The sequence below is a fragment of the Triticum dicoccoides genome, chromosome 3A (genome assembly GCF_002162155.2).
Source record: "Triticum dicoccoides isolate Atlit2015 ecotype Zavitan chromosome 3A, WEW_v2.0, whole genome shotgun sequence".
Taxonomy (NCBI): Eukaryota; Viridiplantae; Streptophyta; class Magnoliopsida; order Poales; family Poaceae; genus Triticum; species Triticum dicoccoides.
In genome coordinates this window covers 612,793,278-612,807,263 of record NC_041384.1, presented here as the reverse complement: position 1 = coordinate 612,807,263, position 13,986 = coordinate 612,793,278, and positions in this window count along the sequence as shown.

Below are 13,986 nucleotides of genomic sequence, written 5' to 3'. Positions count from 1 at the left end.
CCCTAGGTCTTTGTGAGCAAGCAAGTTGGATGCACACCCACTTAGTTTCTTTTGAAGAGCTTTCATACATTTATAGCTCTTGTGCATCCGTTGCATGCCAATCCCTACTCACTCACATTGATATCTATTGATGGGCATCTCCATATCCAATTGATACGCCTAGTTGATGTGAGACCATCTTCCTCCTTTTTGTCTTCTCCACAACCACCACTCTAATCCACCTAGAGTGCTATGTCCATGGCTCACGCTCATGTATTGCGTGAAAGTTAAAAAAGTTTGAGAATACTAAAGTATGAAACAATTGCTTCGCTTGTCATCGGGGTTGTGCATGATTTGAATATTTTGTGTGACGAAGATGGAGCATAACCAAAGTATATGATTTTGTAGGGATGAACTTTCTTTGGACATGTTATTTTGAGAAGACATAATTACTTTGTTAGTATGCTTGAAGTATTATTATTTTTATGTCAATATTAAACTTTTGTCTTGAATCTTTCGGATCTGAACATTCACGCCACAGTAAAGAAAATCACATTGATAAATATGTTAGGTAGCATTCCACATCAAAAATTCTGTTTTTATCATTTACCTACTCGAGGACGAGCATGAATTAAGCTTGGGGATGCTTGATACGTCTCCAACGTATCTATAATTTTTTTATTGTTCCATGCTATCATATTATCCGTTTTGGATGTTCTATGGGCTTTAATATGCTCTTTTGTATTATTTTTGGGACTAACCTATTAACCGGAGGCCCAGTGCCAGTTTCTGTTTTTTGCCTATTTAGAGTTTCGCAGGAAAGGAATACCAAATGGAATGAAACCTTTGTGATGATCTTTCTTGGACCAAAAGCAATCTAGAAGAGTTGGAGTTGAAGTCTGCAATTCCCGAGGCGGCCACGAGGCAGGAGGGCGCACCCAGGGGGGTAGGCGCGCCCCCACCCTCATGGGCCCCTCTTAGCTCTGCCGACGTACTTCTTTCGCCTATATATACTCTTATACCCTAGAAACATCAGGGGGAGCCACGAAACCACTTTTCCACCGCCGCAACCTTCTGTACTCGTGAGGTCCCATCTTGGGGGCTTTTTCAGCGATCTGCCGGAAGGGGAATCGATCACGGAGGGCTTCTACATCAACACCATGGCCTTTCCAAAGAAGCGTGAGTAGTTTACCATAGACCTTCGGGTCCATAGTTATTAGCTAGATGGATTTTTCTCTCCCTTTGATCTTCAACCCAAAGTTCTCCTCGATGTTCTTGGAGATCTATTCAATGTAATACACTTTTGCGGTGTGTTTGCTGAGATCCGATGAATTGTGGATTTATGAACTTGATTATCTATTAATATTATTTGGTTCTTCTCTGAATTCTTATATGCATGATTTGATATCTTTGCAAGTCTCTTCGAATTATCGGTTTAGTTTGGCCTACTAGATTTATCTTTCTTGCAATGAGAGAAGTGCTTAGATTTGGGTACAATCTTGTGGTGTCCTTTCCCAGTGACAGTAGGGGCAGCAAGGCATGTATTGTATTGTATTGTTGCCATCGAGGATAAAAACATGGGGTTTATATCATATTGCTTGAGTTTATCCCTCTACATCATGTCATCTTGCTTAAAGCGTTACTCTGTTCTTATGAACTTGATACTCTAGATGCATGCTGGATAGCGGTCGATGTGTGGAGTAATAGTAGTAGATGCAGAATCATTTTGATCTACATGACATGGACGTGATGCCTATATTCATGATCATTGCCTTAGATGTCTTCATAACTATGCGCTTTTCTATCAATTGGTCGGTAGTAATTTATTCACCCACCGTAATACATGCTATCTTGAGAGAAGCCACTAGTGAAACCTATGGCCCTGGGTCTGTTTCTTATCATATTGGATCTCTTTTATTTACATCATATCTCGTTTACTATTTTGCAATTTTTACTTTCCAATCTATACAACAAAAATACCAAAAATATTACTGTGCTATCTTTATCAGATCTCACTTTTGCGAGTGACCTTGAAGGGATTGGCAACCCCTTTATCACGTTGGTTACAAGGTTCTTGATTGTTTGTGCAGGTACTAGGTGACTTGTGCGTTGTCTCCTACTGGATTGATACCTTGGTTCTAAAATCTGAGGGAAATACTTATGCTACTTTGCTGCATCACCCTTTCCTCTTCAAGGGTAAACCAACACATGCCAAAGAGGTAGTGGTGAATCATGAAAAGAGTGTTTTATGTGATAGTTATATTGTCGAATCCATTCATGATGTTTCTTAAGATTATTATGAGTAAGGAACTTATGCTCTTACATATCTCAATAGTATCAAGTTTCTTCTCTATGTGTTGATTGTTTTGAAGTTGCACTTGTTTTGCCTTCCTATGCTAGTTGATTCTTGTTCCCATAAGTTGTTTGCTCAAAAATCCCTATGCATAGGAAGTGGGTTAGACCTAAAATGTGCTAGTAATTTGCTTCATGATGCTCTCTTCATGTTTCAATTCTTATCTTTTATGCGAGCATCATTGAATCATCATGCCTAGCTAAAAAGGCATAAAAGAAAAGCGCTTGTTGGAAGACAATCCAACACTTTTACCTACTGTTTTTGTGTGTTCACATGATTATGCTACTATATTGATCATGTTGTATTGCTTTTGTTTCAATAAAGTGCCAAGTAAAGCCTTTGGATGGTCTATAGTGATAGTTGATTTGATCTTGCTGGAAAACACGAATTTTGCGCTCAGAAAAATAGTTCTCATTTTTAACAGAAGCGTGATAAAATGTTGATTCTTTTTGCAGAAGATTAATAGACAAAATTATCAGGCTTCCCTAATTTTTCAGAATTTTTGGAGTAGCAGAAGTATGGTTGGAGTACAGATCATTACAGACATTTCTGTTTTTGACAGATTCTGTTTTCAATGCATAGTTTGCTTGTTTCTAGTTTCTATGGCTTATATTGCTCAATATAAATTGTGGAAATGATATGCTGCTACCTATTGAGCACGGCGTTGGTTTTCCCTTGAAGAGGAAAGGGTGATGCAGCAAAGAAGCATAAGTATTTCCCTCAGTTTTTGAGAACCAAGGTATCAATCCAGTAGGAGGTCACGCGCAAGTCCCTCGCACCTACACAAACAAATAAAATCCTCGCAACCAATGCAATAAAGGGGTTGTCAATCCCTTCACGGTCACTTATGAAAGTGAGATCTGATAGATATGATAAGATAATATTTTTGGTATTTTTATGATAAAGATGCAAAGTAAAGAAAGCAAAATAAACGGAAAAGGAAATAGCTTGTTGATGGAAGATTAATATAATTGAAAATAGACCCGGGGGCCATAGGTTTCACTAGTGGCTTCTCTCAAGAGCATAAGTATTACGGTGGGTGAACAAATTATTGTTGAGCAATTGACAGAATTGAGCAGTGTTATGAGAATATCTAGGTATGATCATGTATATAGGCATCACGTCCAAGACAAGTAGACCGACTCCTGCCTGCATCTACTACTATTACTCCACACATCGACCGCTATCCAGCATGCATCTAGAGTATTAAGTTCAAGAGAATAGAGTAACGCTTTAAGCAAGATGTCATGATGTAGAGGGATAAACTCATGCAATATGAAATAAACCCCATCTTGTTATCCTCGATGGCAACAATACAATACGTGCCTTGCTTCCCCTACTGTCACTGGGAAAGGACACCGCAAGATTGAACCCAAAGCTAAGCACTTCTCCCATTGCAAGAAAGATCAATCTAGTAGGCCAAACCAAACTGATAATTCGAAGAGACTTGCAAAGATAACCAATCATACATAAAAGAATTCAAAGAAGATTCAAATATTGTTCATAGATAAACTTGATCATAAACCCATAATTCATCGGTCTCAACAAACACACCGCAAAAGAAGATTACATCGAATAGATCTCCACAAGAGAGGGGGAGAACTTTGTGTTGAGATCCAAAAAGAGAGAAGAAGCCATCTAGCTAATAACTATGGACCCGAAGGTCTGAAGTAAACTACTCGCACTTCATAAGAGAGGATATGGTGTTGATGTAGAAGCCCTCCATGATCGATGCCCCCTCCAGTGGAGCTCCGGAAAAGGCCCCAAGATGGGATCTCGTGGATACAGAAAGTTACGGCGCTGGAATTAGGGTTTTGGCTCCAGATCTGGTAGTTTGGGGCTATGTAGGTATATATAGGAGGAAGGAGTATGTCGGTGGAGCAACGTGGGCCCCACGAGGGTGGAGGGCGTGCCTGGGGGGTAGGTGTGCCCCCTACCTCGTGCCTTCCTGGTTGATGTCTTGACATAGGGTCCAAGTCCTCTGGATCATGTTCGTTCCAAAAATCACGTTCCCGAAGGTTTCAATCCGTTTAATAGGTTAGTCCCAAAAATAATATAAAAGTGTATAATAAAGCCCAATAATGCCCAAAACAGTAGATAATATAGCATGGAGCAATCAAAAATTATAAATACGTTGGAGACGTATCAAGCATCCCCAAGCTTAATTCCTGCTCGTCCTCGAGTAGGTAAATGATAAAAACATAATTTTTGATGTGGAATGCTACTATGCATCATTTCAATGTAATTCTTCTTAATTGTGGCATGAATATTCAGATCCGAAAGATTCAAGATAAAAGTTTAATATTAACATTGAAATAATAATACTTCAAGCATACTAACTAAGCAATTATGTCTTCTCAAAATAACATGGCCAAAGAAAGTTATCCCTACAAAATCATATAGTCTGGCTATGCTCCATCTTCACCAACAAAGTATTTAAATCATGCACAACCCCAATGACAAGCCAAGCAATTGTTTCATACTTTTGGTGTTCTCAAAATTTTTCAATCTTCACGCAATACATGAGTGTGAGCCATGGACATAGCACTATATGTGGAATAGAATGGTGGTTGTGGAGAAGACAAAAAGGGAGAAGATAGTCTCACATCAACTAGGCGTATCAACGGGCTATGGAGATGCCCATTAATAGATATCAATGTGAGTGAGTAGGGATTGCCATGCCCATTAATAGCCACAAGGTCGGTTACAAAGGAGGAGATATCCATATCTGTATTGCCTAGCTTGCCTTACACGCTAAGTAGAGTCCCATCCGGACATGAGACGAAGTCTTCAATCTTGTATCTTCATAGTCTAACAGTCTGGCCAATGGAGATAGTCCAGTTGTCCGAGACACCCTAATCCAGGACTCCCTCAGTAGCCCCTGAACCAGGCTTCAATGACGATGAGTCCGGCGCAAAGTATTGTCTTCGGCATTGCGAGGCGGGTTCCTTCTCCGAATACATCACAGAAGAATTTGAATACAAGGATAGTGTCCGACCCTGCAAAATAAGTTCCACATACCACCGTAGAGAGAATAATATTTTCGCAGATCCAATTTGCAGGCTTGTTTTGGCAGCATGACGTTATGTCATGGCCCGGTGATTATTCGAACTATTTCCTTTAACCAGCCCCGCACATAACGCGAGGCAGTTTTTCGACACGTCTCGTCAAAGCAGAGATCATGTCCCCTTATTACGGGATTCTCATCAATATGGGCGTGGGTAACCCAACCGCGCCATCAATTACGGCGCTTGGGGGATAAGCGAGTTTTACCAGGCAAGTGGGGACGCTTAGCTTCGTCCGCCCATATAAAGGGATAAGGATTCACCTTTCTATCCACGCCTTCCTCATTTACTCATCCGTTTTCGCACACTCGAGCTCTAGCGCCCAAGTCCGCACTTCCCACCTCAACCTTCTCCAACCATGTCCAGAGTGGGAGGCAGGTGGATGGTCTCCTCTGTCACGGAGGGAGACATCAAGAAGCTGCGCGGAGCCGGATACTTAGCCGCAAACATCGCGCATCGGCTGCCCGCTGCGGGGCAGATCGTCCCTACCCCGGAACCTCACGAGAGGGTAGTTTTCCTTCACCACTTCCTCCGCGGACTAGGGTTTGCCCTCCATCCATTCGTCTGTGGTCTCGTGTTCTACTATGGGCTGGACTTTCATGATCTGGCCCCGAACTTTATCCTTAACATTTCGGCGTTTGTCGTCATGTGTGAGGCTTTCCTCCACATCCAGCCCCACTTTGGCCTGTGGTTAAAGACCTTCAATATCAAGCCGAAGGTGGTACGAGGCCAACAAGAATAATGTGGCGGAGCCATGGTGGGCAAGATGCTCAACATTATATGGCTCGAAGGCTCCTTCGTGGAGACAATAAAGGGATGGCAATCGACATGGTTCTACATCACTGAGACGCGCGACGCCAAATGGGTGGCAGCCCCCGAGTTTCGATCCGGATTCCCTACACGGCTCACTTCCTGGAAAGAGAAGGGCTTGTCGCGGGGTTCGTCGGTGGAGCTGGATGGACTCCAGAAATGTATCCGGAGTATGGCGAGCAAGAAGCTCAAGCTTGTCAACATAGTCCAAGTTATGCTCATCCGCCGGATCCTCCCATGTCAACAATGGGATTTTACCTTGTGGGAGTTCGACCCGGCCCGGCACCAGACTCTGAGCGAGCTCTTTGATACGACGCACAAGGACATCTGCAAGGTGTTGTTCAAGGGCGCCGAGGTCCCTCCTTCTCTCGCCGAGGACTGTGGACTAAGCGCAAAGCGCCTAGCGCGTTCGGTGAGTTCAGTACGTCCCGTAGGACATTTATTTTCCCTAGCTTAATTATGTGCAGGGTCTAATCTCCATGCCTTTGACAGGACTGGGTGGAGATGTCGGGGCAGATTAACTGCCCAGCCCCTTTGCCCGAAGATACTGCGGGCGCTCTCCTGACGGAGATGCTGACTTCAGCTCCTTACAAGGTGCCGGAGAAGACCAAGAAGGCCAAGGGAACTCGAAAGAGTTCTCGGCGCCAGGTGTTATCGGACTCATCGTCCGATAACTCTGCGGCACACTCCTCCCCCGAAGACGAGGAGGAAGAAGAAGATGCTCCCCCTCCAGGCGGGGGAGACAAGAAAAGGAAGGCCGCCCCAACTGGGGAGGCCGAAGGGTCCAAGAAGGGGAGGACTCTCCTTCCGGACAGTTCCACCGCCGCCGACGAGGGCGAAGACGAGTGGTTGCCCCGGGTCAAGCCCCCGGGGAGATCGTAAGTATTCGGATACCAGAGTAACTCATAAAATTCCTTTGTCGCACTATTTTTCCTAACGCCGAACGTAATTATACAGGCCGCCACAAGCCAGTATCGATGTATCATCGGACGGCTCCCTGGGCTCGTCGGACATGGATAGCGATCCAGTCCCGACCGCCACCTCCCATCATCCTGCTGACGACGCCAAGGTGCTGTCTCAAGAGGCACCAAGTCGAGGGGAGACAGTCCTGGAGGCGCCTCAAGGTGGCCTTCCGGACTCCGGGAGCCGAGGGGACGGGGCCCCTGAGAGCTCCGAGTTTGGCCCTCAGCCGAACACCGCGCCGGACCCTCCAGCGGTTCCGGGCTCGGGCAGGCGGCCTCCTTCTAAGAGGGGCAAGACGCCTGTGCCGGTGACCTCTGTCCATCTAGAGGCGCCGGACAATCTGCTGGAAGCGCTTCGCAGCGCTTCCATCGATGAGGAGCACCGCACTATCATGAGTGCGGTGATCTAGAAGGTTCAGTCCGCCAAGAGAGGATTGATAGAAGCCTGTGCCAGCCTTCTAACAGGCTTTGATGTAAGTGTTTTAAAATGTAGTAGAAATATTACCACATAGACAGTAGCCCCTGATGCTTTGTTCGGTGTTCACAAAGAAAAGCTGAACAAAGGATCAAATAATATCACAGGAGTCTAATATAAGTGTGTCAATATGCATATGCAGGCTTCGCTGCTGGCATCCGCCGCACTGACTGCGGAGGTCGCCGTACTGAAGCAGGACCTCGAGGGGTCCAGGAAAGAGCTCGGCCTTGCGAAGAGGCAGCTCGAGGAGAACAAGGGTAAGTAATACCCTGTCTATAGATATGTATATATAAAAGAAGATGCGATTGCAAAATGACAGGATCATCGTATATTTGCCAGGGGCCACGACCGAGGTGGCGACCCTGAAGCAAGCGCTAACCAACGCCGAAGATAAAGCGGCCAAGGAGCGCGCCGAGCAAGAGAAGCACGAGGCTCGGGTGGGCGAGGTGCAGTAAGTGCTCCAGGCTCTCGTGGCGAAGCACGAGGCATTGGAGCTCGACTCAAAGATGCGGGAGTCTGAGCTTGTCGCGGCCCTCAAGAGCGCAAAAAGTGCCAAGGCCGAAGCCCAAAAGGCTCTCCAACAGGTCGACACGATGAAGAAGATAGCGGCGGGTAAGGCTTTCTATATGCAAAGCAAGCATGTAAAAGTAAATTACCGATTACTTACCCGAATCTGGAGGTCTCTAGGAGCATTCGCAGATTTGCCCCGCAGCGTGTCCGATGCCGCACAATTTTACCAGGCCGAGGATGGAAGCTCAACGGAGAAGCTGTTCTGGTCTCAGTATGCTGAGGCTGAACACCCGGGTGCCAATGAGCGACCAGTTGAAGCAGATGGTCGAGCTACATAAGGCGGCCGATCGGGCCATGAAGAGCTTTATAGTCCGGCTGTGGCCTGACGACACCCTTCCGAACAGCTTCTTTGGCCTGGTGAGGCGGCTTGTGGATGCCTGCCCGCGGCTGGAGGTTGTCAAGCGATCTGTCTGCATTGAAGGTGCACGCCGGGCTTTCGCCCGTGTGAAATTGCAGTGGGTCAAGCTATATGCCGTGAAGCTGATCAAGGAGGGGCCACCGGAGGGCAAGGAGCACCGCCACCCCGAGATGTACTACGAGGGTGTTCTGCCGGGTGCCCGTCTCATCGCGGATGAGTGTTCAAAAGATGTAATATTTGAATGAGACTTGCTCGTTTTATCCTGTATTTATGAAAACTTGTTTCATATGCGTTATGCAACGCTTGTTTGAATTTAAAATATTACCTTCTGTTTGGCTGTTTATCCAATCTGAGAGATGGCTAGTCCTCGGCTTCTGCCCCCATGCCACGAGTGCTGAGGTGTTCGGGATAAACCTGAGCACTCTTGTTCCCATGTTTGGGTCCTTCGAGGGAGGTGCTCAGCACAGCGAACAAGGCAACCGGACTAATAATGCTTTATCACTCTCAGTTAGCCATAGAATTCTATAATTTTAAATTTCGGCGAAGCCCCTGGTATTCGGAAGGCCGAATTCGGGGCGCGATACACGCCTTTAAGCCGGACAGGGCCGGCCCCTCGCTCTAAGCGGCATAAGTCTTTAGGGACTTGAAAACCTCGCCGAACAGTGACCAGTCTCTCGCCTTATCATGACAGTCAGTTTTAGCTTTCTCTACTGAGGTGCTGAACCCGGCAGAACCGGGGCACAATCGCAGTAGTTCTCCTAGCGCTACCTTAGCCGATAGAGCGGAACGTAAGGTACCAAAACATAGGAGGCGGGCAAACCCAACATTTGACCAAAGACATGATTCGGAGCTGATGCGTATAATGCTATAAGTTCGGGGTGCCGCACTTGTGAAAGTGTTCGGACTTTTCACACCGCATTGTGGGGTACGTAAGCCCCTGGTGTATTGGCCGTACCAAGGTGTACGGTTGCAAGGCGTCATTAATGAACACACACACACACACACACACACACACACATATATATATATATATATATATATATATAACAAGAATGCAATAATAGTCGTGATGTAATGCATTGTTTATTAAAAAATTGCGTTAAAGCAGAGTAATACAGATAGTGCGATAAGCAAAGAGTAGGACTATGTCCCTTCCAAGGGCAAGCTGAGGAATGATATTAAATCGAATATTTCACTCGTTACTGTAATCAACCTGGGAATTCCGTGGTATGACGTAGCTGTCTGCCTCCTTGGTTGCTGCATCATGTGTTCGGCAATAGTGCTGCCGGACAGTGTTTCCAGAGATTAAGGTCCTGAAAAAAAGAAAAATAACCAAACGGGAAGCCCCTAGTGCGGTTTAGGCCGCGCCTTGGGGCGTGCCGCAGTTGTGCCCCCCTCCCCACCTGTGCCCATGGTATTTTTAATGCGTAATTATGTACGCGTGACACGAGTTTCGTCGTTGGGCTGGGATTGGGGTGGCCGCCGTATTGCTACGGGAGCTCAGATCGCGCCAGGCGGTCTATTTGCCGATTGCCCCGAGCGCGCTTGAAGGTGTCCGGGCTTTGAAGCGCCGAACGGGTTGATTGCCTTGAGAGGCTGCTTTGCGCTTCTGCTGCGAGGGCCGCGGTGTGCTCCTCTGTTCGGAGAGAGCGCTCTATGTTTCCATTGACTGTAATAACTCCGCGAGGTCCTGGCATCTTGAGCTTGAGGTATGCATAATGTGGTACCGCATTGAATCTAGCAAATGTGGTTCACCCGAGCAGCGCGTGATAACCACTGCGGAGCGGGACTATATCGAAGATTAACTCTTTGCTTCGAAAATTATCCGGGGATCCGAAGACCACTTCCAGTGTAATTGAGCCTGTGCAGTGGGCCTCCACACCTGGAATGACGCCTTTAAAGGTCGTTTTCGTGGGTTTGATCCTTGAGGGGTCTATACCCATTTTGCACACTGTGTCCTAATAAAGCAGGTTCAGGCTGCTGCCGCCATCCATAAGGACTCGAGTGAGGTGGAATCCGTCAATGATTGGGTCTAAGACCAGTGCGGCAAATCCGCCATGACGGATACTAGTGGGATGGTCCCTGCGATCGAAGGTGGTCGGACAGGAGGACCAAGGGTTGAATTTTGGGGCGACTGGCTCCAACGCATATACGTCCCTGAGCGCACGCTATCGCTCCCTCTTGGGGATGTGGCTTGCGTATATCATGTTCACCGTCCGCACTTGCGGGGGAAACCTCTTCTGCCCTCCGGTGTGCGGCTGCCGGGGCTCCTCCTCGTCATCGCTATGCGACCCCTTGTCCTTGTTTTCGGCAATTAACATGCCGGCCTGCTTGAACACCCAACAATCCATGTTGGTGTGATTGGCTCGCTTGTCTGGGGTGCCGTGTATTTGACACGAGCGATCGAGTATACGGTCCAAGCTGGAGGGACCCAGCGTACTTTGTTTGAATGGCTTTTCCCGCTGACCGGGTTTAGAGCCTTTGAATTCGGCATTGACTGTCGTATCCTCAGTATTTTCGCTATTAATGCGGCGCTTATGTTTGTTGCGACATGACCTTCTATTGCCGTCCTTGGTATCTGAGGTACCATGGTTCTTTGATATGTTATTACTGCGAGCCAGCCAGCTGTCTTCTCCCGCACAAAAGCGGGTCATGAGCGTCGTGAGAGCTGCCATAGATTTCGGCTTTTCCTGACCAAGGTGCCGGGCTAGCCACTCGTCTCGAATGTTGTGTTTGAAAGCCGCTAAGGCCTCCGCATTCGGACAGTCGATGATTTGATTTTTCTTTGTAAGGAACCGAGTCCAGAATTGCCTGGCCGACTCTTCTGGCTGCTGAATTATGTGGCTCAAGTCATCGGCGTCTGGTGGTCGCACATAAGTGCCCTGAAAGTTGTCGAGGAATGCGGCTTCCAGATCTTCCCAACAGCTAATGGAGTCCGCTGGCAAGTTGTTAAGCCAATGCCGCGCTGGTCCTTTGAGCTTTACTGGGAGGTATTTGATGGCGTGTAAGTCATCACCACGGGCCATGTGGATGTGGAGGAGGAAATCCTCAATCCGTACTGCGGGATCTGTTGTGCCGTTGTATGATTCAATATTTACAGGTTTGAAACCTTCTGGGAATTGATGTTCCATTACTTTGTCTGTGAAGCATAAGGGGTGTGCGGCGCCTCTGTATTGGGCTATATCGCGACGCAGCTCGAATGGGTCTTGCCCGCTGTGTTCGGCCCGGACGGATTTGCTTTTACTGTATCCGGCGTGACATTTATTGTCTCGCAAAGTGGTGCACCGTCGTGACCCGTAGATCGATCTTGCATGCTTTGCTTTGTCCTCCAATATGTCTCACAGGTCTGGCATATCTCCCCATGCCTTTTTATTTGAATGGTGTCGGGGTGGAGGCTGATCTTTTGGCTGGAATGCCTCTCAATCGCGGCCACGAGGTGGCCGATCAGCCGTATCATACGCTTCTTCCTCTAGTCGGGGTAGTAACCTGCACTTTGGGTAATTCCTGGAGGGGCATTCGAGTTTATATTCCTCGACCACAAGGACTTCAGTCCATCTGTCAGCTAGCAGATCTTGATCAACTTGAAGCTGTTGCTGCTTTTTCTTCAGGCTATTTGCCGTGGCCATAAGCCGGCGCTTGAAGCGCTCTTGTTCGGCGGGATCCTCTGGTACGGCGAATTCATCGTCGACGAGGCTTGCCTCATCTTCGGAGGGGGCATGTAATTATCATCCTCCTCCTCTCTGCCTGCCGCTCTCTCAGGAGAGCTGGCTCCTCCATCCTCCTGCTCTAAATCATGCTGGAGGGGATTGTTGTTGTCTTCGGCACCATCCGGAGTGTTATTATCTCCTGTGCCGGTATCACCACTTTTGCTTTGGCGGGACTTAGAGCGGCGCCACTGACATTGGCGCTTGGGTTGTTTCTTGGAGGGGTCATCCTCCGCTATCTCGTCGCCATTGCCTTCTTTGGGTGTATCCACCATGTATATGTCATATGATGAGGTGGACGTCCAGCACCCTGTGGGCGGTGGTTCCTCTTCGCCTCCCACATCGTCGTCCATACCGTCGATGTCTTCGGATTCGAAGTCGAGCATGTCGGTTAAATCATCGACAGTGGCTATGAAGTGGGTGGTGGGTGAGCGTCGAATTTCTCCATCGTCCGCATCCCAATCATGTTGGCCATAGTCCGGCCAGGGCTCTCCTGACAAAGAGAGAGACCTTAGTGAATTCAGAATGTCGTCGAAGGGCGAGTGCTGAAAGATATCTGCGACGGTGAATTCCATGATCGGCGCCCAATCGGATTCGATTGGCAGGGGCACGGACAGTTCGGAGTCCAGAAAAGAGTCCAGCACCTTGGAGTCACAGGCTTCGTAGAGGATTAGGATGGTGTTCGGCTCGATCGCCGTTGAGACTGCAGCCCCTGAGGCGGTGTCTAGCTACCCGTCCTCGATTGGCACAGTTGGCTCCGAGCTAAGGGTCGGAGCTGATGCGGGCGCGGCCTCTGGGGTACTGTTCGGCGACAGAGCTAGGTCATACCCGTCGTGACAGTGCGGCGCGCCCGGCTGTGGCTCGAAGCCGTCGAAGATCAAGTCTCCGCGGATGTCGGCCGTGTAGTTCAAACTTCCAAATCTGACCTGACGGCCAGGGGCGTAGCTTTCAATCTGCTCCAGATGGCCAAGCGAATTAGCCCGCGGTGCAAAGCCGCCGAATACGAAGATCTGTCCGGGGAGAAAAGTCTTGCCCTGGACCGCATCGCTATCGATGATAGTAGGAGCCATCAAGCCTAACAGCGATGACACAGAGGAACTCTCAATGAAAGCACCAATGTCGGTCAAAACCGGCGGATCTCGGGTAGGGGGTCCCGAACTATGCGTCTAGGCCGGATGGTAACAGGAGGCAGGGGACACGATGTTTTACCCAGGTTCGGGCCCTCTTGATGGAGGTAAAACCCTACGTCCTGCTTGATTAATATTGATGCTATGGGTAGTACAAGAGTAGATCTACCACGAGATCAGAGAGGCTAAACCCTAGAAGCTAGCCTATGGTATGATTGTATGTTGTGGTTGTTGTCCTACGGACTAAAACCCTTCGGTTTATATAGACACCGGAGAGGGTTAGGGTTACACAAGGTCGGTTACAAAGGAGGAGATATCCATATCCATATTGCCTAGCTTGCCTTCCACGCTAAGTAGAGTCCCATCCGGACACGAGACGAAGTCTTCAATCTTGTATCTTCATAGTCTTAGAGTCCGGCCAATGGAGATAGTCCGGTTGTCCGGAGACCCCCTAATCCAGGACTTCCTTAGCTAGGGTTACACAAGGTCGGTTATAAAGGAGGAGATATACATATCCGTATTGCCTAGCTTGCCTTCCATGCCAAGTAGAGTCCCATCTGGACATGAGACGAAGTCTTCAATC